General features: G+C 37.4%; 1 protein-coding gene across 5 annotated transcripts in view; it reads left to right on the forward strand.

The window, feature by feature from the left end:
• The first annotated feature begins 1096 nt into the window (after positions 1 to 1096).
• ZBTB21 (zinc finger and BTB domain containing 21) overlaps positions 1097 to 27714 on the forward strand; it is a 58004-nt gene continuing 31386 nt past the window's right edge. Inside the window, exons 1-3 of one of the 5 annotated variants that reach the window (XM_043995683.1) lie at positions 1679 to 1762; positions 16133 to 16183; positions 20357 to 20416. The gene's annotated coding sequence lies outside the window, so the exon portion shown is untranslated. Of the gene's footprint in view, positions 1195 to 1678; positions 1763 to 16132; positions 16184 to 20356; positions 20417 to 27714 lie in introns of those variants that run through there. The other 4 variants (XM_043995686.1, XM_043995682.1, XM_043995685.1 and 1 more) reach the window with 4 other exon arrangements.

A 27714-nucleotide genomic window follows, 5' to 3' on the forward strand; every position in this document is an offset into this window, starting at 1 on the left:
ACAGCTAGTAAGTGTTAAGTGTCTGAACTCAGTATGCATGTCAAGTGCTTAATAAATACTTTGAGGTTAACTATCGATTCAAGTTAGTCTCATTCTAGTGCATAAACAAAATCGAAAATATTCCTATAAAGTTTTGAATGTTTGTGTGTAGGAGGTAACTTAGAAAGTTGTCAACCAGTGCAATCCAACAAGAACTGGAAATCTTTCTCCCACCCCAATCCACCTTTCATGGCGGTGGAGGTGGGAGGCAACGGGACACAGTAGCTGTCTGCGGTTCAGGGAATGCATCGCATGTTATACGGCCTCAAAACTATTTCCAAAGCCTCTTATTTCTGTTTTCCTTTTGAAATCGCCTGAGAAGCTTTATCTGTTTTTGGTGCGGGGTAAGGGAGAGGACCTCTAGGAGCAGCTTTTCCACTCCAGTCGGATCATAGAATTACAGCTGTAAGGGGTTTCTAAGGCCACCTAGTACTATTTCACCCCCCACTCCCTTTTAACAGATTAGGAAACTGAGCCTGAGTGATGATTCGCCCCTCGACCTTGTTTAAAGTGGCAGGGGTAGGATTCGACCCAAGTATCCCTGACTCCAAGTCTGACACAAAATCCACCACATCATTCCGTGGGCCCAGCTGCTCAACGGGGAAAAAAAAAATTTGCACAAGTAACTCCAATCCTCGAAAAGGATTGCGGGGCCTTTTTCCTCTGAAATCCACGAGTTCAGGGGCGTAAACTGCAGGGGCTTGGGCAAGAGGGCAGGATACAGTGGCCAAGACCTTGCAACAAGCAGCAGGAGTCGTCTCAGGTCCAGGGCTACTAGTCGCTAGCAGCAGATTTCAGCTATTGATTTCAGCACAAACTGCCTCCTCTAGTCTCTTTCCCTAAGTTTAGCAAACTCGAGCAAGTACCCACTTTCCGTGCCCTGTTCACATCGTCTACCCTCGCCCCCCGCCCCCTAGTCCCTTAAACCCTAAGGCAGCAAGCCAAGTTGGCCTTAGCCACAGCTCCCTCCCCTCCCCCCGGGCGTGAGGCGGCCAATGGGAACGCTGCGCACGTGACGAGCTCTGCCTGCGATGACCTCATCCCTGGTGTGGGATGACGTCAAATTCAAGATGGATGGAATCACAGCGGCGGCGGCGCCCGCGAGCTAAGCGTCAGCGGACCTAGGCCTGTGGTCCGACTCCGAGCTAAGGGTCGGTGAGTAACCGCCAAATCTCTAGCTCTCTGAGAACTTCTGGGGTCCGTAGTCGGCATTAGCTTCCCAGTAAAACACGGCCTTTCCTGACGTAACTCTGAGGTGATCTCTCTTCTCTTTTTTTCCCCCCTCTCCACCAGCGGGTTGCGGTCCATCAGTGCGCGTGCGCCTTGTTCTGGGTCGCGCTGCGCATGCCCGTTGTCCTCACGCAGTCAATTGTGTCTCAATGCTGCGCACGCTCTCTGCTATTAACCTCGTTCTCCTTACTGCGCACGCTCTGTTCCCTGACTTAGTTTATACTTTTTTTTTTTAATGAAGACCCTTAACTAACATTCTTCACCGCCTCTACCTTGTTTAAATGAATGCGACAGCGTTCAGATGTCAGCGCACGTTCTTTGCGTAGAGCAGTTGAAACGCCGTCATGTAAAGAGCGCGTGTTCGCATTCTAGGCTAGAGTTAATGTATAATTGTGTCACCGCCTCCCACCTATAACCCGGTCCTCTTCGTGGTCAGGCTATGGGGGCGTGGGAGAGAACCTCGGAAACAACAAGCATGCGGCAAATCCCGAAGGTGATTACAGAGGTTGTTAAACAGTACCTTCCCCCTCTCCGAGCCGTGGCTCCTTCCCCCACCCTAAGCCGTGGCTCTTTCCCCCATCCCCCTTATTTCATCTTCCTCCTCAGCTGCTGCTTAGCCCGCCCTAGTACCGAGGCTGCTGGGTAAGGCTGCATCTTTCCTCCAGGGCCATCCATGCACCCCTGCCCCGATTAGACAGAGAACCCCCTTCCAGTTATAGAGATCTCTCACCACACAAATCCCATTGTATCCCCTTTGCCCAGAGCTGTAGTTAGCCCGAGTAAAAGACTTCCCTTTGACTAGGCAGTACAAAATACTCGAAAAAAAATTCTTCAAACTCTGCTAAAATGGATTCATATTTCTTATTTAAATTCCTTGAGCCTAGAATTTTATTACCTGAAGAATCAAATGAGAATATCTGTAAAGCGTTTAGTGCTGTCCCATATGGCAGGCTCTTAATAACTGCTTTTCCTTTTTCATTGCTCCCTCTGGAAATGTGATGCTCTCAGTGAGATCTGAGACACAGACTGGATGATTTCACCCTTGAGCTTGAAGGGCCAAAGTAAAAGCTTAAATCGAAGATATGAGATGTATCAAACATACTTATTCCTAAACGATAAGGGTGTGTTTTGTTGGGTTGTTATGAATGTTACACTAAAGGCCTACTCTGAAGTCTTAGTAGGAAGTGGTCTGCCCTGCATTCTCAAAGGAGCTACAGATCCTGCAAGTCCCACCCAGGTGAAAAATATTCCAGTATAATTTTTGGTAGATTATATATTTGGAGTATCAAGATCAGCCAGGAAAAGTTTGGAGAGGCTGTTAAAGAAGTTGGTCAGAGGGCAGTGAAATCTTTAGCTCCTGCAGCTACTGATGATTTGTGTTCTCTAACAGTAGTGAAATCACAAGAAATCAAGGATTCTTGAAACAAGTAGGTATTATATCTGGGATAGTTAGAGGCTACCCATAGTTTCAAAATAGAATGTCTAAGATGGAGATAATGTAGGAATCTGTTTTTAAGGGGAATTTTTTTTAAAGGTCTAAAGGCCCTAAAAGCAACGAAATAAATCACCTATATGATCTAAGGATTATGAAAGAAAATTTCTTATGTATTTTTATTAAGTTCATGATTCAATTTTTGGGATATCTCCTATCCACAATCCTAGTACTTTTTCATCGATGAATAGAAAATAATAGGGCAGGAAAGATGGAAGTGAGGATTTGGTTTTGAGTAAGAGAAATTTGTCCCCTCTAAATATCAAGGGCTTCAGGTTGCCCTAGACAATTATGAAGAATTCATTGTTGTTTTTTGTTTGTTTGTTTGGTTTTTTTTTAGTGAGGCAATTGGGGTTAAGTGACTTGCCCAGGGTCACACAGCTAGTAAGTGTTAAGTGTCTGAGGCCGGATTTGAACTCAGGTACTCCTGACTCCAGGGCCGGTGTTCTATCCACTGCACCATCTAGCTGCCCCCATTGTTTTTTAATGTAATGTAATGTCTTGGCCTTGGCCACCAAATCATTACCCAAGTCCTCAGAAGAAGTTAGAGTAATATTTAAATTAATTGGTTCAGTTCTTTGTGGGTTTTGGGGTGATTTTTTTGTAGGGGAGGAGAGGAAGAGGTGGATGAGGATGAAGAGGTATGTTATTTTATCTTTTTGAGGCAGTTTTTCACTAAAACTTGATTTTACTTCTATTACTTCTTAAATAGTTATGAGTATAGTAGCAATCAGGTTAAGCATATATATATATATATATATATATATATATATATATTTTTTTTTTTTTTTTGTGAGGCAGTTAGTTAAGTGACTTGCCTAGGGTCACACAGCCAGTAAGTGTTAAGTGTCTGATGCTGGATTTGAACTCAGATCCTCCTGAATCCAGGGCTAGTACTCTATCCACTATGTCACCTAGCTGCCCCTTAAATACTTTTGTTTGTTTGTTTGTTTTTGCAGGGCAATGAGGGTTAAGTGACTTACCCAGGGTAACACAGCTAGTTGTGTCAAGTGTCTGAGGCTGGATTTAAACTCAGGGAGTCCTGAATCCAGGGCTGGTGCTCCCTTAAATACTTTTATGTACTACTTTTCAAGAAATGAATATGTTTGTGTTTTTTCTGCCTTTTCAGTAACGATTTTAGGCAAGATTAGGGAATGCAGTGACTAGCACTATTGGCTATTAATAAAAGCCTTATATGGGGCAGCTAGGTGGCGCAGTAGATAAAGCACTGGCCCTGGATTCAGGAGTACCTAAGTTCAAATCTGGCCTCAGACACTTGACACTTACTAGCTGTGTGACCCTGGGCAAGCCACTTAACCCCCATTGCCCCGCAAAAAAAAAAAATTTTTTTTAAATTTCACTCCACTAATCATTGCTGAGGGAAGGGAACTTATCATTCCCTCCTGGATTTTGTGATAGAGGAGAGGAAAGTTGGGGAAAAATCTGATGTATACCCTAGAATTGGATAGAGCAGATGTCATAAGATTCAGAGGAACCATAGAGGACCTCTTGGTCCAAAATTCCAAAGGGTCAGGTACCCCAGGATGGATAAAGAATTTCTCAAGGATGAAAATCAGGTTGGAAAAAGGGGAATTGTCTAAAGCAGGAATTCTTAACTTTTATTGTCTTACCAATCCTTTTGACTGGTTAAGCTTAGCGCCTACATTCATGATTGAAGGAAATTTTAAATTTCAGGTAGAAGTTATTAAAAATAAAAATTAATTATTATTGCCATTGAAGTTTATCAACCCCAGATTAAGAAACTTGTGCAAAAGGACCAATGTGGATGAAGAGGGAACTCACCGATAGAAGTTGAAAGTGGCATAGTGGAAAGAACAGTGTGGTTCAGCTGCAACCTATGGCCTTGGGCAGTTCATTTAACTTCCCTGGGCCTTGGTTTCTTCCTCTGTAAAACAAAAAGGTTAGACTAGATGTCTCCTCCAGCTCTAGATTTATGATCCTCTGTATAAATTCAGTCTCCAGTTCAAACATTTATTAAGTGCCTACAATGTACCAGACATTCTGCTAGGTTTTGAGAATAAAAAGACAAACAAAACAATCCCTGCCTTACAGGAGTTTGCATTCTGTTGGGGGAAAAAATGTAGACCAATAAGTAAAAATAAAATATATGGAAACTATACATAAAGTAATATTCATTGGAAGGTCACTAGCATCTGTGGAGATAGGGGTATGCTTCCCATATGAAGAGTTACTAAGTTGAATTTGAAGGAAGCTGGAGATTGTATGAAGTAGGGTGGGAATGCATTTCAGATATGAGCATAGAGACAGGAGGTAGAATGTTGTGTGTGATGAACAGCAAGCAGGTCAGTTTTGACCAACCAGATTAGTATTTTAAAAAGATATGGGGGCAGCTAGATGGCGCAGTGGTTAAAGTGTTGGCCCTGGATTCAGGAGTACCTGAGTTCAAATCCAGCCTCAGACACTTAACACTTACTAGCTGTGTGACCCTGGACAAGTCACTTAACCCCCATTGCCCCGCAAAAAAAAAAAAAAAAAGATATATAGTGTGGAAAACAAGGTCAAGTAACAGAGGATGAATACCTAAATGCTTAGTAAAATTTTATGAAAATAGTGTTAGAAGTACTAAAGCTTTAATGAACTGTGGCTGGTATGGAAAGCTAAGGACAACAACAACAAATTTTATTGTTATTTTGGGGAAAATAGGATCAAAGAAAGCAATGGACTGTTACTTAGCTTGGATGAAACAATGATAACTGACAAGGGAGAAGAAGAGGTAGAGATACTCATTTCTATTTTCTCTGCCAAAGAGAATGTTCTTTGATTTAGAAAAGACAAATATGTCTAGGCTAATAAAGAATTAAAACCCTGTAAAAGTAAAGTGATTAGTAAGAAAGTACTTCTTAATGAGTTCAGATCAAATGACCCTGATGAACTACATTCTTTTTCTTTTTTTCTTTTTTTTTTTGGGCAGGACAATGAGGGTTAAGTGACTTGCCCAGGGTCACACAGCTAGTAAGTATCAAGTGTCTGAGGCCAGATTTGAACTAAGGTCCTCCTGAATCCAGGGCCAGTGCTTGATCTGCTGCACCACCTAGCTGCCCTGAACTACATTCTTAGGTACTGAAAGAACTGACAGATATGATTGTTGAAACCATCCTGCTCATCATTTTTTATAGCACAGTAATACTCCATTATAATCATGTACCAGAGTTTGTTTAGACATTCCTTAATTGATGTACATCCGCTCAATTTCCATTTCTTTCATACTACAAAGAGAGCTGCTATAAATATTTTTGTACAAATGAGTCCTCCCCAACTCCTTTCTTTAAAAATCTCTTTGACATACAGACTTAGTAATGGTATTGCTGGATCAGAAGGCATGCAGTTTGATTGCCCTTTTGGTATAGTTCCAAATTGCTTTCCAGAATGATTGGATCAGTTCACAACTTCACCAACAGTGCATTGGTGTCCCAATTTTCTAACATCTTCAACATTATTTTCCTTTTGTCATATTAACTGATCTGATAGGTATGAGGTGCTACTTCAGAATTGTTTTAATTTGCATTTCTCTAATCCAGGGCTTCTTAAACTTTTCCCACTCTCAATCCCTTGATGCCAGAACAATTTTTACATGATCCAAGGTATATAGGTATATAAAATATACAAACAAAACCAAGAAGGAAAGTAAAAAGCTGGGAAACAATTTTTTACAGCAAGTGTCTCTGATAAAGGCTTCATTACTTAAATACATAGAGAACTGAGTCAAATTTGTAAGAATACAAGTCATTACCCAGTTGATAAATGGTCAAAAGATATGAACAGGCAGTTTTCAGATGAAGAAATCAGCTATCAATAGTCATATAAAAAATGCTCCAAATCAAAGATTCTTTTTTTTTTTTTTAAGTGAGGCAGTTGGGGTTAAGTGACTTGCCCAGGGTCACAGAGCTAGTAAGTGTCAAGTGTCTGAGGCCGGATTTGAACTCAGGTCCTCCTGACTCCAGGGCCGGTGCTCTATCCACTGCGCCACCTAGCTGCCCCCAAATCAAAGCTTCTTAAACTGTGGGTTGTGTCCCGATATAGGGTCATGTAACTGAATGTGGAGGTTGTGAAAAATTTGGCAATAGTAAAAGGTTATGTATACCTATTTTATATACATCTATACACACACACATAAAGTCAAAATGGTCCATTTTCCATCTCATAATGTTCTCTATCTCTTGTTTGAATCATAAATTCTTTCCTTCTCCATAGTTATGACAGGTAAACTATTCCTTGCTCTCTTAATATGCTTATGGTATTACACTTTATGTTTAAATCATGTACCCATTTTGATCTTATCTTGGTATAAGATGAGATGTTGGTTTATACTGAGTTTCAGCCATACTGTTTTCCAGTCTTCCCAGCAGTTTTTGTCAAATACTGAATTCTTGTCCCAAAAGCTGTGGTCTTTGAGTTTATCAAAAAAAGGATAGAGGCAATTACAAAAGATAAAAGGAAACTGAAAAGCTTCCATACAGATAGAATTAAGGCACCTAGGATAAGAAGGGAAAGCAGTTGAATGGGAAAAAATCTTTGTCATAAAATTTCCCTGTTAGGGTTTGGTATCTAATATAATATAAACAATGTGTGTATACATACAGATGTAGATATATGACCAAAAACCATTCACCAGTAGATAAGTGCAAAAGGGATATGAAGTTCTCAAAAGAATATCAAACTATTAACAATGATATGTAATGCTCCCAATCACAAATAATAAGAGAAATGCTAATCAAAACAACTTTGAGGTTTTACTTCATGTCCTGCAAATTGGCAGATGACAAAATGTGGGAGTAATCCATGCTTAGCATTGTGGGTATACTACCTCCATAGATTCTGATCATAACTCATTTAATAGAAACTTTTGAGTTTTGATAAGTAGAATTTTTTTTGGTTGTTTTTAATAGGATTTTTGGAAAAATTAGCTGTAATAACTGCTTACTCATTGTGTACTCTGTACAAGGCCAAGTGATATGGGAGAGATGATTTCTACTTGAAGAGCTTGAAGAGTTTAGAGCTTAGGGAGATATAACTAGAACGTCTAGGCACTGTGTTAGCTGCTATGGGAATGACAAGTTTTGGAGACAGAACCTACTATGTTTAAAGAATATATATATAGGGGCAGCTAGGTGGCGCAGTGGATAGAGCACCGGCCCTGAACTCAGGTACTCCTGAATCCAGGGCTGGTGCTCTATCCACTGCGCCACCTAGCTGCCCCAAGAATATGTAATTTTACTAGAAAGATGCCATGATTTTATTTAAAAACAGTATTAGAAGGCATAAGTGAGAAGCACCAAATAAGTGATCTCCAGAAATGCTAGGCGATTTCAGGAAAAAAGAGCTCACTCTGGAGTGGAGCTAGAATGAGATTTAGTTTTGGTTTCTATATCACCTTAATTTATATAGATGCAGAGGTATCTATTTTATATATACATATTTTTAGATATAACCTTATCTGTAGCTGTGTATTAGATATACAAATATATATGCAATCATGGCTAAGGTTTTGCATGTCTTCACATGTGTAATCAATATTGCTTGCCTTCTCAAATGGTAAGAATGGGGCAGGAGGGAGGAAGAAAATTTGGTACTTAAAATTTTTTAAATTAAAAAAAATTTTACATGTAGCTGAGAAATATTTAATCAAATAAGTGAAAAATATTTATTAAAAGCTATCTCCTATAACAAAGAATAAGAAAAATTTTAATACATTATCTCATTTTGACAGCAAAAAGGGAGGGAGATATGTTTTTTCATCTATTCAGTGCTAAGCTTGGTAAAACAGTATTCAGTTCTTTGTTGTAGGAAACTATGGGTGTGAATAACATGTCAAAATGAGATAACATTAGTTTTGTTAAATTTTTTTCTTATTCTTTGTTACAGGGGATAGCTTTTTAAAAAAAATTAATAAAGTATTTTTTTTACCGTTACATGTAAAGATAGTTCTCAGCTTTTGTTTATACAAGCTTTCCAATTTCAGATTTTTCTCCCCCCCCCTTAGACAGCAGGTAATCTGATATAGGTTTTACATATATATATATATATATATATATATATATATATATATATATATATATATATATATATATATATATATACACACACACACACACATAATAACACTAATCCTATTTCTGCATTAGTCCTGTTACAAGAGAAAAAATCAGAGCAATGATGAAAAACCTCAAAATAGAAAAAAATACAACAGCACCAAAAACAAAAGAAATAGTATGGTTCATTCAGCATTTATACTCCACAGTTCTTTTTTTTTTTTTCCTTGGATTTGGAGATCCTCTTCTATCATGAGTTCCCTGGAACTCTTCTGTACCATTGCATTGGTGAGAAGAATATAGTCCATCACAGTAGATCAGCACTCAATGTTGATGATACTGTGTACAATGTTCTTCTGGTTCTGCTCATCTCACTCATCATCAGCCCATGCAAGATCCTCCAGGTTTCTCTGAACTCCACCTGCTCATCATTTCTTACAGCACAATAGTATTCCATTGTATTCATATACCACAACTTGTCCAGCCATTCCCCAATTGATGGGCACCCCCTCAACTTCCAATTCCTTGCCACCACATAAAGAACAGCTATAAATATTTTTGTACATGTGGGTCCCTTTCCCCTTTCCATGATCTCTTTGGGAAAAAGACCCAAAAGTGGTATTTCTGGGTCAAAGGGTATGCACAGCAGGGGATAGCTTTTTGCAAATATTTGGTTTTTAAAATATATTTTTATTAATTTGATTAAATATTTCCCAATTATATGTAAATTTTAAAAAATGTAACTCAATTCCCTTTCTCATTCTTTCTTCTGTACCTCTCAAATCTTTTTGAAATTTTCCTCAAGCATTTTTATTTCATTTATAATAACATTTTTGGGGGGCAGTAGATAGAGCACCGGCCCTGGAGTCAGAAGTACCTGAGTTCAAATCCGACCTCAGACACTTAACACTTACTAGCTGTGCCTCACTGAAAATAAATAAATGAATGAATGAATGAATGAATGAATGAATAAATTAATTAAAAAAACCGAGTTCTTCAAGTTCCTGATCTGGCTTTCAGTCTTAGCAACAGATAAAGCTTTCTTGGTCTGATGCTGTACCTAGTGTCCAAGTACCTCTCAGTCAGTCTCTGTTTTCAAATCTGGGCTTGGAATAATGCCTCATTGTGACTTTTCTGGATTTCCCCTTCGGGATTCATCTGGTGCATTTTTTAAGGCTGTTTGGAAGAATTTGGGGTTGAGGGGAAGGATTGCTGAACTGTTGCCTGCTGCTGCTGCCATTTTGGCTTCACCTCTATATTGATTATCATGGTCTAGAATTCCCTACTTTGTGGACTTCTTTGTTCCAGATCTTTGCTAGTATCAATATTTTGTAAATAAAAAGAGCATTTGTAAATATTTTAGTGCCTGTGGGGCCTTTCTATCTTTTACCCCTTTACCTCCTTTAGGTATATTCCTAGTAGTAGGATATCTAGATCAAAAGGTATTGACATTTTAGTCACATTCCTAGCATAATTTTAGATTGCTTTCCAGGAAGGTTAGACCAATTTACAGGTCTACCAACAGTACAATAGTGTGCTTGATTTTTCATAGTCCTGTTCAACATTGATGGCCTATTCTTTGTTCTTTGAACATTTTAAAATGTTTTCATTAATATCTTTTTATATTAGCAGTTTTCCCCCAATATAAAGGTATTATTATTTTATTATTTTCAGGGAAATGAAGGTTAAGTGACTTGTCTAGGATCACACAACTAGTAAATGTCAAGTGTCTGAGCGCAGATTTGAATTCAGGTCCTCCTGAATCCAGGGCCAGTGCTCTATCCACTGCGCCACCTAGCTGCCTAGGGTAGTATTTTTTAAACCAAAAGAAAGGGGGAAAAAATCAGCACAACTGATCATTATATTGAAAAAATTTCCTCAAAGAAGTAGGTTAGAATTAGCATCTCATCTCTTCTTTCAAGCCATATTTATTCTTTATAATTTTACAACATTCATGTTTTGTGTGTAGGTTGATTGTAGTTATTATGTCATATTGTTTTAGTCATACTATTTTCTTGATTCTTATTCAATTCTTCATGAGTTCATGGAGATCTTTGCACATTTCTCTATATTCATCACATTCATCATTTTTTATAGCCCTAAAATATCACATTAAACTCATGTGCCATAATTTGAGCCATTTTTAAATCTATGAGCATCTGTTTTGTTTCTAGTAATTTGATATCACGAAAAATGCTATTATAAATATTTTGGTATAGATGGGGACTTTTCTTTCTTTCTTTCTTTCTTTCTTTCTTTCTTTCTTTCTTTCTTTCTTTCTTTCTTTCTTTCTTTCTTTCTTTCTTTCTTTCTTTCTTCCTTCCTTCCTTCCTTCCTTCCTTCCTTCCTTCCTTCCTTTCTTTCTTCTTTCTTTCTTTCTTCCTTTCTTTCTTTCGAGGCAGTTAGGGTTAAGTGACTTGCTCAGGGCCACACAGCTAGTAAGTGTTAAGTGTCTGAGGCCAGATTTGAACTCAGGTCCTCCTGAATCCAGGGCTGGTGCTTTATCCACTGCCCCACCTAGCTGCCCCACTTTTTTTTTTTTTAATCATTGGTTTCCTTGGGGTATAAAACTAGTAATAGAATCTCTGGGTCAAAGGGACATTTACATAATTCCAAATTGTTTTCCAAAATAATTGTATTGTTTTACACTTCCACCAGCAGTGTATTAGTGTGCTTATCTTCCCACTACCCCTTCAACATTGACTATTGCCATTTTTGTCATCTTTGCCAGTTTTTAGGGCATGGGGTGTAATTTCAGTATTATTTTGATTTGCATTTCTTTATTAGTGATTTGGAGAATTATTTCATGTGATTGAGAATACTTCACAATTCTTTTGAGAACTGTTCGTTCATATCCTTTGATCATTTATCTGTTGGAGAATGGCTTTTTGTCTTAAATATACTTGTTAATTATTCATATATCTTAGATACCAAACCATTATCAGAGAAATTTCATATAATGATTTTTTTCCCATTAGACTACTTTCCTCCTTATCTTAAAAGGAGCTGGTGGCTCACTGGATGCAGTGTTGCACCTGGATTCAGTTCAAATCAAGCCTTAGACACATAGGCAGTGTGGCAAGTTATATATATCTTCTGTTAGCCTCAGTTTCCTCATCTGTAAAATTGGGTTAATAATAGCTTATACCTCCAAGGGTTGTAGTGAGAATCAAATGAGACGATATTGATAAAGTGCTTAGCACAGTGCCTAACCCTTAGGTGTTATATTAATGTTTATTCCCTTCCTCCTTATCCGTGGTGCATTAATTTTGTCTATGCAGAAACTTTTCAATTTCATGTAATCAAGTTTGCTTCTCTTTCATGTTAGGTTAAGAATAACCCTTCTACCCATTGCTATAACTGGTAAATTATCTGTTACTATTATAATTTTTAAAAATAGTATTAACTTTAATATTAGTTCACATATCCATTTATAGCATTTTGTGGAATACCATGGAAGGTGTTTCTTGGGCTAAGCCTGATTTTTTTCAGGCAACTTTATTGTTTGCCCAGAAGGTTTTGTTTAATTAAATAGTGAGTACTTTTCTAAATAATCTATGTTTTCTGCTTTATGAGACACTGGGTTATTATTTTTTATATTCCCTTGTCTAGTCTGTTCTATTGATCTATCTCTCTATTTTTTAACTAGTACCAGGTAGTTTGGATTACATGCTGCTTTATAGAATGGATTGAAGTCTAGAAGTGCTAATAAACTCTTGTCTTTACCTCTTTTCCTCATATATCTTGACATTATTGATCTTTTTTAAAAATAAATTTTATTATTATTTCATTAAGTTCTATAAAGTATCCTTTTGATAATTTGACTGGTATATTTTTATTTTTATTTTTTCAGGGCAATGAGGGTTAAGTGACTTGCCCAGGGTCATACAGCTAGTATGTGTCAAGTGTCTGAGGCTGGATTTGAGCTCAGGTCCTCCTGAATCCAGGGCCAGTGCTTTGTCCACTGCGCCACCTAGCTGCCCCTGTTATATTTTTAGAAGTATAAACTTTGGTACTGTTGTAATTTTTTTTTTTTTGTTATGTTGGCACTGGCTTAGCCACAAGCATTGGCTTATTTCTCCAATTATTTTAGTTCTTTTCTTTTCTTTTCTTTTCTTTTTTGCAGGGCAATGGGGGTTAAGTGACTTGCCCAGGGTTACACAGCTAGTGTCAAGTGTCTGAGGCCGGATTGGAACTCAGGTACTCCTGAATCCAGGGCCGGTGCTTTATCCACTGCGCCACCTAGCCGTCCCCAGTTCTTTATTTTTTTAAGGATCATTTTGTAAGTAAATCTATATGTCTTTTGTGTGTTTTGGTAGATTGACCCCTCCCTCCCAGACACTTTATGCGTTTTGTAGTTATTTGTAATGGAATTTTTTTTCTTTTATTGCCCCTTGAATTTTACTTTTATTATATAGAAATGCAGTTAATTTTTGAAGGTTGATTTTTCTTTTTAAACTGGCAATTTGGCTGTAACTATCAATTGTTTCAGTTAGTATCTTTGCTGATTCCCTGGGATTTTTCAAATATACCATTATATCATCAGCCAATAAGGATACTTTTGCCTCTTCTTTGCCTCTTTTTATGGGTTAAATTTCTTTCTCATGGTTTACTGCTATTGATAGCATTTCCAGAAGTATATCAAATAATCGTGGGGAAAGTAGGCATCCTTGCTTTACTCCTGTATTTATTGGAAAAGACTCTAGTATATCCCGTGTGGAAATTTATTTATTGGGGACCCTGCCTTTGGGCTAAGATTAAAAAACCTTAGGACCTATGGGTTTTTTTTTTTCTGTGCAAGAGGGGCTGGTGCCCCTCCGCTTCAGCTGAGCCAAAAAGCCCCATGGGCTTTACAGGACGCCAGGTCAGACTGCTGGGGGAAAAAGCCCTAGCTCCCTCCACCCTGAGGGGATCTATCCCAGAGATCCCAGGCTTGTAGCCCGTGCAGAGGTCCCAGGTGCACAGCAGGGGGCACGGAGCCCTGGGTATGGTGCGCACAGGACACTCGAGCCCCCACCTGGCTGCAGCGCCAGCGGATTAACTCGGCATGTGCGGGGGGCGCAGGGAGCCTGAGGTTTGAGGGGAGAGAAGGAAGATATATACTGGAGGGACGGTACAAAGCGGTTGGAGAAAACGAGAGAGGTGGCAGTGGACAGCATACCCATAGGCAAGAGGTGGCAACAGCCCTTATATTAAAAGCAGACAGGTTGTATAATTTGCCTTTCTTAACCCTTACATTGATTTTTATAAATAAATTCTTCTTTGATTATTTAATTAAGAGGCTTCTTAATCTTTTGCTTATCAATTTGGGAACGGAGCAGTGTGGAGAAAATTTTTAAAAGGCCCTAACAGATTGTCTTAGGAAATTAATAGCAGTCAGATAGCCAGCCAGTCAAAAGTCCCCAGATTAGTCCTCCAGGTAGATTAGGCCCCCATATAAATTAGCCCCAAGTAAGTTAAAATATCTTCACATTTGGATGGTGACCGCGGCAGGACTTATGGCCCAAATTATAATTTTTCTAAACTTAAAATTTTTCATATAGTTATACTTTTTAATATAAGTCCAATTATATAATTTTTCAGATTAGTAGATATAGTTAAATTTTTGTTTTACACCCCATTTCCTGTAATGCTTGATTTTTGTTCTTAAAGTCCCTCTATTTCTATACTTTGTAGGGCTGCTTTATTTTTATTTTTTATTTTTGCAGGGCAATGATGGTTAAGTGACTTGCCCAGGGTCACACAGCTAGTAAGTGTCAAGTGTCTGAGGCTGGATTTGAACTCAGGTCCTCCTGAATCCAGGGCTGGTGCTTTATCCATTGCGCCACCTAGCTTCCCCCGTTTTATTTTAAAACATAAATGAGTGGGGGCAGCTAGATGGTGCAGTGTTAAAGCAGCAGCCCTGGATTCAGGAGTAACTGAGTTCAAATCCGACCCCAGACGCTTGACACTTACTAGCTGTGTGACCCTGGGCAAGTCACTTGACCCTCATTGCCCTGCAAAAAAACAAAACAAAACAACAAAAAAACATAAATGAGTGTTGTACTTTGTCAAAGGCTTTTTCTGTTATTGAGATAAACACATCAATAGTTAATAGTAAACATTAAATGCCCACCATGTGCCAGGCACTGTGTTATTTGTTAGAGATAAAAATAGGAAAAATAAAGATGGTCCCTGACCTCAAGGAACTGTATTGGAGGCTTGGTGAAGTCAGAAATCTAAAATGACTATAACTGAGTTGGGAAATAAGATGTCTTGAGTAGGTTAATTATAAGTTCTGGATGTTTTTGTTTTTAATTTGATTTATTATGTTGATTGTTTTCCTAATGTGGAACCATTCTTTCATTGCCAATATAACTCCAACTTGGCTTTAATGAATTATTTCTTGGATACATTTCTGTAGTCTGTTTGACAGAATTTTTTAAACATTTAAAATTTGTATTCGTTAATGATATTGGTCTGTAGTTTTCCTTCTGTGTTTTATCCTTCCTTGATTTTTAGGTATTAGGATTGTGTTTGTCACAAAAAAGGATTCTGGTAGGATACTTTCTCAATTAAAAAAAAAATTGTATAGTATGGATACTAATTGTCCTTTAAAAGTTTGATAGAATTCTCTTTTGAATCTTTCAGGAACAGCAGGGTTTTTTGTTGTTTTGTTTTAGTTTTTTATTAGTTCCCTTGCAGCTATTTCAATTTCGTTTCCTGAGATAGGGTTACTTAAGATCTTTGTTTCATCTTCTGTCAGTTTAGGAATTTTTCATTTTTTCTTTTCTTTTCTTTTTTTTTTTTTTTTTGTGGGGCAATAGGGGTTAAGTGACTTGCCCAGGGTCACCCAGCTGGGAAGTATCAAGTGTCTGAGGTCATATTTGAACTCAGGTCCTCCTGAATCCCAGGGCCGGTGCTGCACCACCTAGCTGCCCTCAGGAATTTTTCATTTTTGAAGGTGTTTCTCAATTTCTTTTGTTGTTTTTTTTTCAAATTTTTTATCTTAGGGTGTATCTGTGCATAATCTGTTATGATTTATTTTTTCCAATTCTTCTTATAATTTCAGCTTACTCATTTGCTATTTTATCGATTAGATTTTCTGCCCTTAAATTTTTAGTCATAGTGGCTTAATATAACATCATTTTATCAGTGTTTTTAAAGACTTGGCTTCTCCCTCCCGTTATGTTTCTCTTCTAATTTTCAATCACCCTCCTTTGTCCTTATTTTAAGTTTATTTGTTATCTCTATAATTTTAAAAAAATGCAAATTCAGTGAAATAATCCTCTTTTTTTATCTTGTTAATGTATATTTATAGGGATATGATTTTTCCCCTGAGGACTCTTTTTGCTGCATCACAGAAATTTTGGTATGTTTCATCATTATTAATTTCTTTCATATAATTATTATTTCTATGATTTGTTCTTTGACCCATTTATTATTTAGGATTTTATTGTTGAGTCTGAGTCTCATTTTGGGTCTTTGCCTTTTATTTTATTAGTCTCTGAATCAATTACCATATTGTATTATGAACTCTAAAGGATGTCTTTATTATTTCCACCTTTTTATATTAGTTTGCAGTATCTCTGTGACTGAATACATGATGAGTTTTTGTAAAAGATCCAGGTGGTGCTGAGAAATGCGTATAATCTTTTGTAATCCAATTTAAAAGATGTATAAGCTATTATCTGTAGTTTTTCCAACAATTTATTTAATTCTATATTTTCTCTTTAGTTTACCTTTCTGTTAGTCTTATCCAAAAATGAGAAAGGGACATTAAAATCTTCTGGCATGGGGCGGCTAGGTGGCGCAGTGGATAAAGCACCGGCCCTGGAGTCAGGAGTACCTGAGTTCAAATCTGGCCTCAGACACTTGACACTTACTAGCTGTGTGACCCTGGGCAAGTCACTTAACCCCCATTGCCCCGCAAAAAAAAAAAACAAAACAAAACAAAAAAATCTTCTGGCATTATTATGTTACTATCTTTGTATTCTTGTAGCTCCATTACTGTTTCCTTTATGAATTTAGATGCAAAGACATTTGGAACATATAAATTTAATACTGATACCAATTTGTTATCTTTGGTTCCTTTCAGTATAATGTAGGTTGTTCTTTTATCTCCCATTCCCCACCACCCTTTTTCAGAATATTTATTTTTGCTTTGATTGTATGATTGCAACTCCTGGTTTTTGGATTCACTTTATGTATAGCAAATTTTTTTCCAGTCTCTCATTTTTATTCTATGTATATTTTTGTTTTTAAAATGTATTTCTTATAAGCAACAGATTGTAGGATTTCATTTTCTTATCCAAACTGTCATTTTTTAAAAAATTGCATTGTTTAATCCATCTACATTTTAAATTGTGAGAATTAGGTTTATGTTTTCATCCATTTGTCTCTCTCTCTCCATTTTTTTTTTTAAGCAACAAACATTTATTTTATTTTTTCCAGTTACATGTAAGGGTAGTTTTCAACATTCATTTTCATAAAATTTAGAGTTCTAAATTTTTCTCCCTCCTCCACAAGATTGCACGCAGGTTATATATGTACAATCCACAAGTGTTCTTTTTATCAGTTCTTTCTATGGGGGTGCATAGTAAGCTTCCTCATTAGTTCCTTGGGATTGTGTTGGATCATTGCATTGCTGAGAGTAGTTACATCATTGACAATTGCTCACTGAACAATACTGCTGTCACTATGCACAATGTCCTCCCAGCTCTGCTTACTTCACTATACACTGATGTTCATTAGTCTTTCCAGGTTTTTCTGGGGTCATTCTCTTTGTCATTTTCTGTAGCACAAGTCCATTCCACTACAATCATATAACACAGCTTTTTCCATCATTCCTCAATTGATGGACATTCCCTTGATTCTCAATTCTTAGCCTCCACCAAGAGTTGCTACAAATATTTTTTGTACAATTTCCCCCCCTTTTCTCTTTTTCATGATTACTATTGTTGTTTCCCTTCCATCATATTCCCTTCCCCATAATATTTATTCTATTATTCCTCTTCTTTCATCCTGTTACTCTTCAAAAGGGATTTGCTTCTGTCTGTCCCCTCCCCCATTGTCTCTTTTTTTTTTAAGTAAAGATTTTTTTCCCTTCTGTTATAAAAATAGTACTGTGCCTCTTCGGTTATTTTAGCTTAATCTTTCTTCATATGACCCTCTTGACACTGGCTCTTTCCCTCAACTTTGAGCTCTACCCCCTTCCCATTTGTTACCCTTTACCCTTTGAAGTTTTGCTAATTTTTTTCTTTCCTGTCTTCTTATCTATTTAAATCTTGTTTTCTTTTTTGCCTCTTAATTATATAGTATTAATGTAGAATTCCCCTTCCTCTGCTTCTCTTGAGTTTGTTTTTGTTGGTTATTTTTTTTTTAATGAGATATTTTATTTTTTCCGTTACATGTAAAGATAGTTCTCAACTTTTGTTTATATGTTGGTTATTTTTTAAAATTTTTATTGTCTGCTCCTTTTTCTTTCCCCTACTCTCTTTGTTATTTATCTTCCCTTTCTGTCTATTCTAGAATTATCTTCTTTGATTTGTGGCCCTTATACTTATTTAGTTCTTTATTGTTTGTGTTCTTGATGGAATTAAAACTTTTAACATACCTTTTTGGGATTCTCTCTTAAAATCATTTTGTTTTTGCCATCTTGAGCTGTCCCCATTTTTTTCTCTTGTGCCTCACTCTTACAAAAATACCAATTCCTTCAGGTAATAGAGAGGATATTACTTTTTGGTAGGATTCTTCCATTGTCCTTGATTATTCAGTTCATTACTGTCCTTTACCCTCTTCTTAGCCATTCTCCCCTCCTATTTGACTCAATCTTCCCTGGGTCCATACCCTTCCACTCTTATGTGTGTCAAGTTGCTCTCAGGAGCTTTAATTCCCTTTTTCCTAAGACAAGATGAATGGTCTCTATAGGCAGCAAATCCCTGTAGATAATAATCATTTTAAGGTCTTCATCTCTTCTGATAGAATATCTCTCTTCACCCATAAGAACATTCATCAGTGGTATCCCCCTCCCACCATTTAAACAACATTTCTTCTTTCTTTTCCCTGTTTTAATCCCTTCTTTTCTTTGACCTCTTCTCCTTTAGTCTTTTTTTCCCAAGAGACACAGGAGTTACTTCCCCTTCATTATTAACCTTTGACTTGATAAAGGCACATCGTATTATCCTGTATCTTTCCTTCCTTGTTTATATTTAGCCTCCCATTTTGTAATTTAGTCACACAAAAAAGATTGATGCACATATAGATAGGATGTTGTAGAGGCTAGTCCATGATGCCTGTGGCCTGTTTCTCTACCCTTACTTCTATTTGATTTCTACTTTCACCCTTGTTTCTTTATGTACATTTCAAAAGGAATCTCTTTTTTTTTTTTTTGGGTGAGGAAATTGGGGTTAAGTGACTTGCCCAGGGTCACACAGCTAGTAAGTGTTAAGTGTCTGAGGCCGGAGTTGAACTCAGGTACGGCTGACTCCAGGACCGGTGCTCTATCCACTGCGCCACCTAGCTGCCCCTAAAAGGAATCTCTTAATGACCTTTGTAATTATTTTGTTGTTTTTGTCCCTGGTTGTTCTACTAGTTTGCTCTTATATTTCTGTTACTTAGGGTATTTGTGAAGCAAATAATCTTTTCTGGTCTGGTTTTATTTCTATTAATGTTTCAAATGCCTCTTTGTTTTTGAAGCCCATCTTTTTTAACATATAGTTGGGTTCAGATTTGCAGGATAAGTCACCCTTGGACTGCATATTGATCTCCATTGCTCTTCAGAATACATTATTCCATCATTTCCTATGTTTTCTAGATGCTGTAGAAGAATCTTTTGTTACTTAAATTTCCTTTCCTTTCTATTTGAAAGTCTTTCTCCTGGTCTCTTAAAGAATCTGTCATTTCTCAAAGTAATTTTAAAATTTAACCACGATATATCTTGGAGTTTGTAGCCTTGGATTTTTTTTTTCCTGGAGACAGTGTTTAGATTCTTTTGACACTTTGCTTTCCTGTATAGAAGTTCTGGACAGTATTTCTTGTATTTCCTGAATTGTGCTATTTAGGACTTCTCATGTCTTTTAGGAGACCTATAATTTTTAAGTTGTCTTTATGCTTCCTGTCTTTGAGATCAGTATGTTTTGCTTGTATGGAAAGCATGCTTTTAAAAAATGTTACTGCTTTTATCTTCTCTTCCTCCTTATTGTTCTTCACTCCTGTGTATTTGCATTCCTAATGAGTTGTTTTCTCTTATGTTTCTTTTTTTTGTTTGTTTTGTTTTTTGGTGAGGCAATTGGGGTTAAGTGACTTGCCCAGGGTCACACAGCTAGTAAGTGTCAAGTGTCTGAGGTCAGATTTGAACTCAAGTCCTCCTGAATCCAGGGCTGGTGCTCTATCCACTGTGCCACCTAGCTACCCCTCTCTTATGTTTCTTTTGTGAGACTTAGCATTAGAGACTAAAGTTTTTCCATTCTACCAATTATGTCCACTATGTAGCCCATAAATTCTGCTCTAATGATTCTCTAATTTCTTTTTTTAAACTACTTAGGAACAGCATTCCGTGGTTCCGTACTCTTCTCGAAATCTTCTGTGTCCCCTGCCTCATCAGGTATTCAGTCATTTTTGTTTATTTTGTACTATAGATAGATAGATAGATAGATAGATAGATAGATAGATAGATAGATAGATAGATAGATGACTAAACTCATGTACTAGAACTAGAGGCCATTATTTTCTTCTGTTAATGCCTTTTCTTTCAGGTTATCTTTTTATATTCAAGGTCATTTTCTTCCTCCTGAGATTTTTTTTTGTTTTTTTCTTCATTTTCTCCTGTTCTCTTTTTGATTTTCTCCCCTCTGATGACAGTTTCCCTGATGCTAGATCCCAAAGCATCTCAACCTCTTCCTATGCTGGGCAATTTGTGGATCAACAGCCCTGGTCTCTGCCCCAAGTGACTGCTGGGAGGACAAAACTGGAACCAGGTGGATGCTGGGCTCTTTCCCTCAAATTTAGTGAATTTCCAGTTTCCTCTACACACATATGTCCTGTCCTCATGCTCTCTGTGCCTCACTTCTTTGACTCAGTGGCATGGAGCACTACTATGCTGCTACTACTGCAGTCTAAGCAGATTTGTCATTTAGAGTTTGTATCTCCTCAGCACTGGAAATTGGGTGGGTTCAGGTGTAGAGATGAGCTCTATTTTTATCACAGATTCTGGACCTATACTTCTTTCTTCCACTGGCCAAATACAGAATGTTTCCGTGGTGTTGGCTATTGTGGCTTGAACAAATTTCTTCCATTTAGAGTTGGCATCTCTGAGGCACTAGGAGGAGAGAGGAGGCTTGAGTGGCAGTCTATTGCAAGCCTATGAGTTTGGTTAGCTTGTATAGCCTTGCTAGTGGGAGTGTGGTAGGATGTGTGTGGGGGGGTGGGGGGGGCAGTGTTGAGTGAGTTTGAGTTAGGCATTTTTCATAAAGTTTTTGTCTTTTGGAGGCTCTTGGTATCCTAGATTGTGGAGACTGTTAAAATTGTTTTTTCTCAAGCACAGATTTTTCTATTTTAAAGAGGCTTGAGACTTAATGTGCTTTAGAGAAACTGATTCTATGTAATTGGAGCTATACATTTAAGAATAGGCAATATTTGAGTGCGCGAATGGATTTCCAGAATGGGAGAATGACATGAACAGAAGACAAAATTTTAAAGGTGTGTTGGGGGAATACTTGGAGTATAGGTTTTGAGTTCAAAAATAATGAGAAGGAAAGAAAAAATAAGTTAGGAACAGATTGTAGAGTGCCTTTAATTTCTTTACTGTACTTTAATTTGGAGGTAGTGAATATCTATTTTCGACCTAGGGAGTGAGTTGATAATATATATTGATTTAAAAAATAATTTTATTCATTCATTTTTACAAGTATTTATTATTTCTCCCCAACATCCACCCTTACTGAACAATTTTTAAAAATAATGAAAATTCTTATAACAAATATATATATATATATATTTTTTTTCTCAAAACAAATTCCTACATTGGCTGTGTTCAAAAATATGTGTCAGTCTGCATTTTAGTTATTCACCTCTGGTAGGATGTAGGTAACATGTTTCATTTGAGTTCCTCTAGAATCATGGTTTATCACTATATTTATTGTAGTTCTAAAATCTTTCAAAATTGTTTTTCTTTATTACGTTATATAAATTGTTCTTGTTCTGTTCATTTCATTCTGCTTTTCTGTTCATAAAGATCTTTCCAGTTTCTTCTGAAACTGTACATTTGGTATGATTAAAAATGTGAGAGACATAGTTTTTGGGTAACCTAATAATTTTATTAATAGGCCAGCAGGTTATCAATAAAAGAATGATCATTGGTTGTCTCTCTCAGACCAAAGACCCCTAATGGTGGTGGTGGGATAACAGTTTATATACCCTTCTAACTATAGGAGGTTCATCATACAGCAATCAAATCTAATTGGTTGACGTGATTTGGAGATGTGTTAAATTAAAATGAAGTCTTGGGATATGTGACTTAGGTCACTCAAACCTTGGTAAGAATGATATCAGAGAAAGAATGTAGAATGTAGACCTCCACTCAACTTGATCTGAGCATAATAGTTTTCACATAGGTGTGGTTTGGTACAGTACAGTCCTTCAGCCATCTAGATAAATAGACCTGTTTCTACCCAAGATTCTTTGTAAGGTTGGGTTGGACTTGGCTCAGATGAGGAGATTCAATGTAATCTTTCTTTCAAGGAAAACTAGACTGTGGAGTGGAGGGGAAGGAGAGAAAGGACTAAAAAAGAAGGGGTGAACATTGGGTCTCCCCCAAGATATTGATTATTAATAATTATTTCTCACATGGATCAATTTTTAATGGCTCAATATTTCATTATATTCATTTCCATAATTTGTTTAGTCAGTTCCCACTAGGTAGGCACCTTCTTAATTTCCAATTTTTTTGCCATATTAGGCATTCATTTTGGAACATGGTGATTCTTGCTCCAACAGTTAAGAACTTTGGGTTTATTTTTTTTAAAAAAAGGAAAAAAAAGAACTTTGCGTTTATCAAACACTAGGTTACTGTGCTCATTTTTTCCCTGTATATTGTGTACCTACTCTGTTCCACTGATAAACCTCTCTCTTTTTTTTTTCTTTTCTTTTTCTTTTTTTTTTTTAGTGAGGCAATTGGGGTTAAGTGACTTGCCCAGGGTCAAACAGCTAGTAAGTGTTAAGTGTCTGAACTCAGGTCTTCCTGACTCCAGGGCCAGTGCTCTATCCACTACGCCATCTAGCTGCCCCAACCTCTCTATTTCTTACCCACTACCAAATTGTTTTAATAATTACAGCGTTGTAATATACAGTTGTCCCTTGACATTCATGGGGACAAGGAGTTCAGGACCCCAAGAATGTGAAAACCCCTGAATAACTCTAGGTTCCACCCCAAACCTTTATTTATTAATTTGGATCATATTTAACAACACACTTCACCCATAAAAAAGTTGCAGTTTCCACATGAGAGATTATTACATCATATACTGTGAAGAATCTTTTCAACCCCTGGTGTAGCTTTAGCAGCTGCTTCACAGAGTTCACACAAGATTCAAAGATAGCTGCTGAAGAAAATCATATGACTGAGTCTGGATGGTAGACTAAAAGAGGAGCTGTTCCCAAAAAGTGTGTAGCTGATAGTTTTTTAGCGCATTGAAACATTAACTATTTATAATAAATTTATATATATATATATACTTATGGTAGTAAATGATAACATAGATTAGTGGTATACACTATTTATGCCTTTGAGATGATATTTTTTTAAAATTTTCTTTACATAGGTGCATTGTCTATTATTTTCCACAGTACACTCTGAATCTCCAAAAATTCCTTTTTAATTATTGACAGCCAATCCACTAATAACCAAAACCACAAATGTGAAAACTTGCAAATGTAAAGAAATGACTTTAGTTTGAAATCTAGTACTGCTAGACCCCTATTTCTTACATTTATTCTATCAATATTCTTGACCTTTTGTTCTTTTAGATAAATTTGGGTATTCTTTCTACCTCCATAAAGTAATTTTTTGGTAGTTTGATTGGTAGATTGATTGGTTTTGATGCTACTGAATAAGTTAATTAATTTAGGAAGTGTTGTCATTTTTATTATATCGGCTTCGATGAGAAATTAAGACTAGGCTTTTTATGTTGTTTTTCACTGGCGCAGCAGCTGAAATTCTAAAGCCACTAATACAATTACAGTTATCATTAGTCCTTTCAGTATATTCTTTTTTTTTCTTTCAACAGACGTTTATTTTATTTTCCATTTACATGTAAGGGTAGTTTTCAACATTCATTTTCTTTTTTTTTTTTTTTTTTTTTTTTTTTTTTTTTTTGCAGGCAACGGGGGTAAAGTGACTTGCCCACGGTCACACAGCTAGTAAGTGTCAAGTGTCTGAGGCCGGATTTGAACTCAGGTACTCCTGAATCCAGGGCCGGTGCTTAACCACTGCGCCATCTAGCTGCCCCCAACATTCATTTTCATAAGATTTAGAGTTCTAAATTTTTCTCCCTCCCTCCCTCCCTTTCTTCCCCCCTTCCACAAGATCACAATCAGGTTATATATGTACAATCCACAAGTGTTCTTTTTATCAGTTCTTTCTATAGGGGTGAATAGTAAGCTTCCTCATTAGTTCCTTGGGATTGTCCTGGATCATTGTACTGCTGAGAGTAGCTAAGTCATTCACAATTACTCATTGAACAATACTGCTGTCACTTAGCACAATGTCCTCTCAGCTCTGCTCACTTCACCATACATCGATGTTCATTAGTCTTTCAAGGTTTTTCAGGGATCATCCTGTTTGTCATTTCCTGTAGCACAAGTCCATTCCACTACAATCATATAACACAGCTTTTTCCATCATTCCTCAATTGATGGACATTCCCTTGATTCTCAATTCTTAGCCTCCACCAAGAGTTGCTATAAATATTTTTGTACAATTTTTCCCCCTTTTCCCTTTTTCATGATTACTATTGTTAACTGTTTCCCTTCCATCCTATTCCCTTCCCCATGATATTTATTCTATTATCCATCTTCTTTCATCCTATCACTCTTCAAAAGGGATTTGCTTCTGTCTGTCCCCTCCCCCACTCTGCCCTTCCTTCTTTGCCCCTCTCTCTTTATCCCCTCACCCTCCTATTTTCCTGCAGGGTTATAGAGATTACTCTACCCAATTGAGTGTGTACATTAGTCCCTCCTTGAGCCAATTCTAATGAGATTGAGGTCTTTGAGCCAATTTTAATGAGTGTTAGGCTCATTTACTGCCCAGATTAAATAGATGACTCCACCCAGTGGAGGCAGCTCCTTGAGGCAGCTCTGATGAGTTTAAGATCTTTGAGCCTTTTCTGATGAGTGTAAAATTCATTTACTGCCCTGCTCCTCTCCCATCTCTTCCCCCACTCCATAAGCCTTTTCCTGTTACTTTCATGTGGGATTTCACTTCAGCCCTTCCCCCCTCCCCCAATGAATTCCCTTCACCCCTCAATTTAACCCTAAAGATTTATCATCTAGTTAAGTGACACAGTGGACAAATCATCACCCCTGGACCCAGGGGGATCCCAGCCAAAACCCAGCCTCAGGCACAAGACAGTCGCCCACTGTACGATCCCAGGTATGTCCCCCAGCTCCAATTTTTTTTTTTATGGTTCTCTAGGGTCTTGTATTTGAAAGTCAAATTTGCCATTCAGTTCAGGTCTTTTCATCACAAATATATTAAAGTCTTCTTTTTCATTAAAGTCCCATTTTTCTGCTGAAAGATAATGCTGCGTTTTGCTGGGTAGGTGATTCTTGGTTGTAATCCCATTTCCTTTGTCCTTTGAATATCATATTCCATGCCCTCCAGTCCTTTAATGTAGAAGCTGCTACATCTTGTGCTATCCTGACTGAGGCTCCACAGTGCTTGCATTCCTTCTTTTTGGCAGCTTGCAATATTTTCTCCTTGACCTGAGAGCTCTGGAATTTGGCTATAATATTGCTAGGAGTTTTCTTTTTGGGATCTCTTTCTGGGGGTGATTGGTGGATTCTTTCAATTTCTATTTTAGCTTCTTCTTCTAGAATTTCAGGGCAATTTCCCCTGAGAATATCTTGGAAGATGGTGTCTAAGTTCTTTCCTTGATCATGGTTGTCAGGTAGACCAATAATTTTCAAATGATCTCTCCTGGACCTATTTTCCAGGTCAGCAGTTTTTCCCAGAAGATATTTCACATTGCCCTCTATTTTTTTATTCATTTGGATTTACTTCATTGTGTCTTGGTTTCTCATAAAGTCACTGACTTCCATTTGTTCAATCCTAATTCTTAGGCAATTATTTTCATCAGAGAGCTTTTGTACCTCCTTTTCCATTTGACTTTTCAAGCTGTTGACTTTTTTCTCATGTCTTTCCTGCATCACCCTCATTTCTCTTTCCATTTTTTCCTTTACCTCTCTAATTTTATCTTCAAAGTCCTTTTTGAGCACCTCTATGGCCTGAGACCAATTCATATTTTTCTTGGAAGCTTTAGATATAGGGGCCCTGATGTTGACATCTTCCTCTGAGGGTGTCCCTTGGTCTTCCTTGTTACTGAAGAAACTTTCTATGGTCCTCACCTTTCTCTGTCGGCTCATCTTGCCTTTTTTTTACTAGACTTTTAGCTCCTTAAAGTGGGGTACTGTTTCCAGGCTGCAGTATCCCAAGCTTAAGAAGTCCCAGGTGGTATGATTTAAGGAGAATCAGGTTCTTCTCTCGCCGGGCCTGTTTCCTGGTCCTAGATGACCCCAGACCAACTTGCCAATCAACCAGCTTTGTGTGTTGTGGTTGTTAGCTCCAAGGAGCCTGTGCCCCTCCCCCACCTGGGCCACTTCTACTGGAGCCTACCACCTGGTTCTCAGTAGGGGTGTAAAATCCAAGTTCTGCCTTAGCACCAGCATAAACCCCTGTAGTCTCTCCCCTGCCCAGGGCTCAGCCCACTCACCAGACTGTGAGCTTAGTTCCAGATGACACTGGTGCTTCAGCTGATTCAGAGGCTCTGGGGGTCTCTTTCTCTGGTGAGGACTTCCTGAGACTGGATCTGTTGTCAGGGTGACTGTGGGGTTGTGCCTGACTCCTGTATCAGCACAGCAGCTCCCTCCTTCTGACTTTCCAAGCCGTTCTTGGTTAGAAGATGATTTCAGCACATTCTTCTGTGAGTTTTGCTGCTCTGGGCATTTTCCTGTGACCTTATTTGGATGTTTTTTGGAGCGATCTTGTCATGAGTTTGGGAACTCACTGCCTTTCCTCCGCCATCATCCTTTCAGTATATTCTTTTTTTTTTTTATTTTTTTATTTTTTATTTTTTTTTGAGATATTTTATTTTTTCCGTTACATGTAAAGATAGTTCTCAACTTTTGTTTATACATGCTTTACAATTTCAGATTTTTCTCCCTCCCTCCCTCCCCTCCCTCCCCCCCTCCCCTAGACAGCAGGTAATCTGATATAGGTTATATCTATATATATCTATACATATACATATAGATATATATATACACACACATATATATACACATAATAACATTAATCCTATTTCTGCATTAATCCTGTTACAAGAGAAAGAATCAGAGCAGTGATGCAAAACCTCAAAATAGAAAAAAAAAACAACAGCACCCAAAACAAAAGAAATAATATGGTTCAATCAGCATCTATACTCCACAGTTCTTTCTTTCTTTTTTTTTCTTGGATTTGGAGATCCTCTTCTATCATGAGTTCCCTGGAACTCTTCTGTACCATTGCATTGGTGACAGTATATTCTTAATAGCAGATAGAAAACACTTGAAAGCCAATTATATACATCCTAATTCTCAAGGAAAAATAGTCTCATCTTGTTGCTTTTCCCCAAAATGAAGTTTCTTGTC

The sequence above is a fragment of the Dromiciops gliroides genome, chromosome 3, assembly GCF_019393635.1.
Source record: "Dromiciops gliroides isolate mDroGli1 chromosome 3, mDroGli1.pri, whole genome shotgun sequence".
NCBI classification, from domain to species: domain Eukaryota; kingdom Metazoa; phylum Chordata; class Mammalia; order Microbiotheria; family Microbiotheriidae; genus Dromiciops; species Dromiciops gliroides.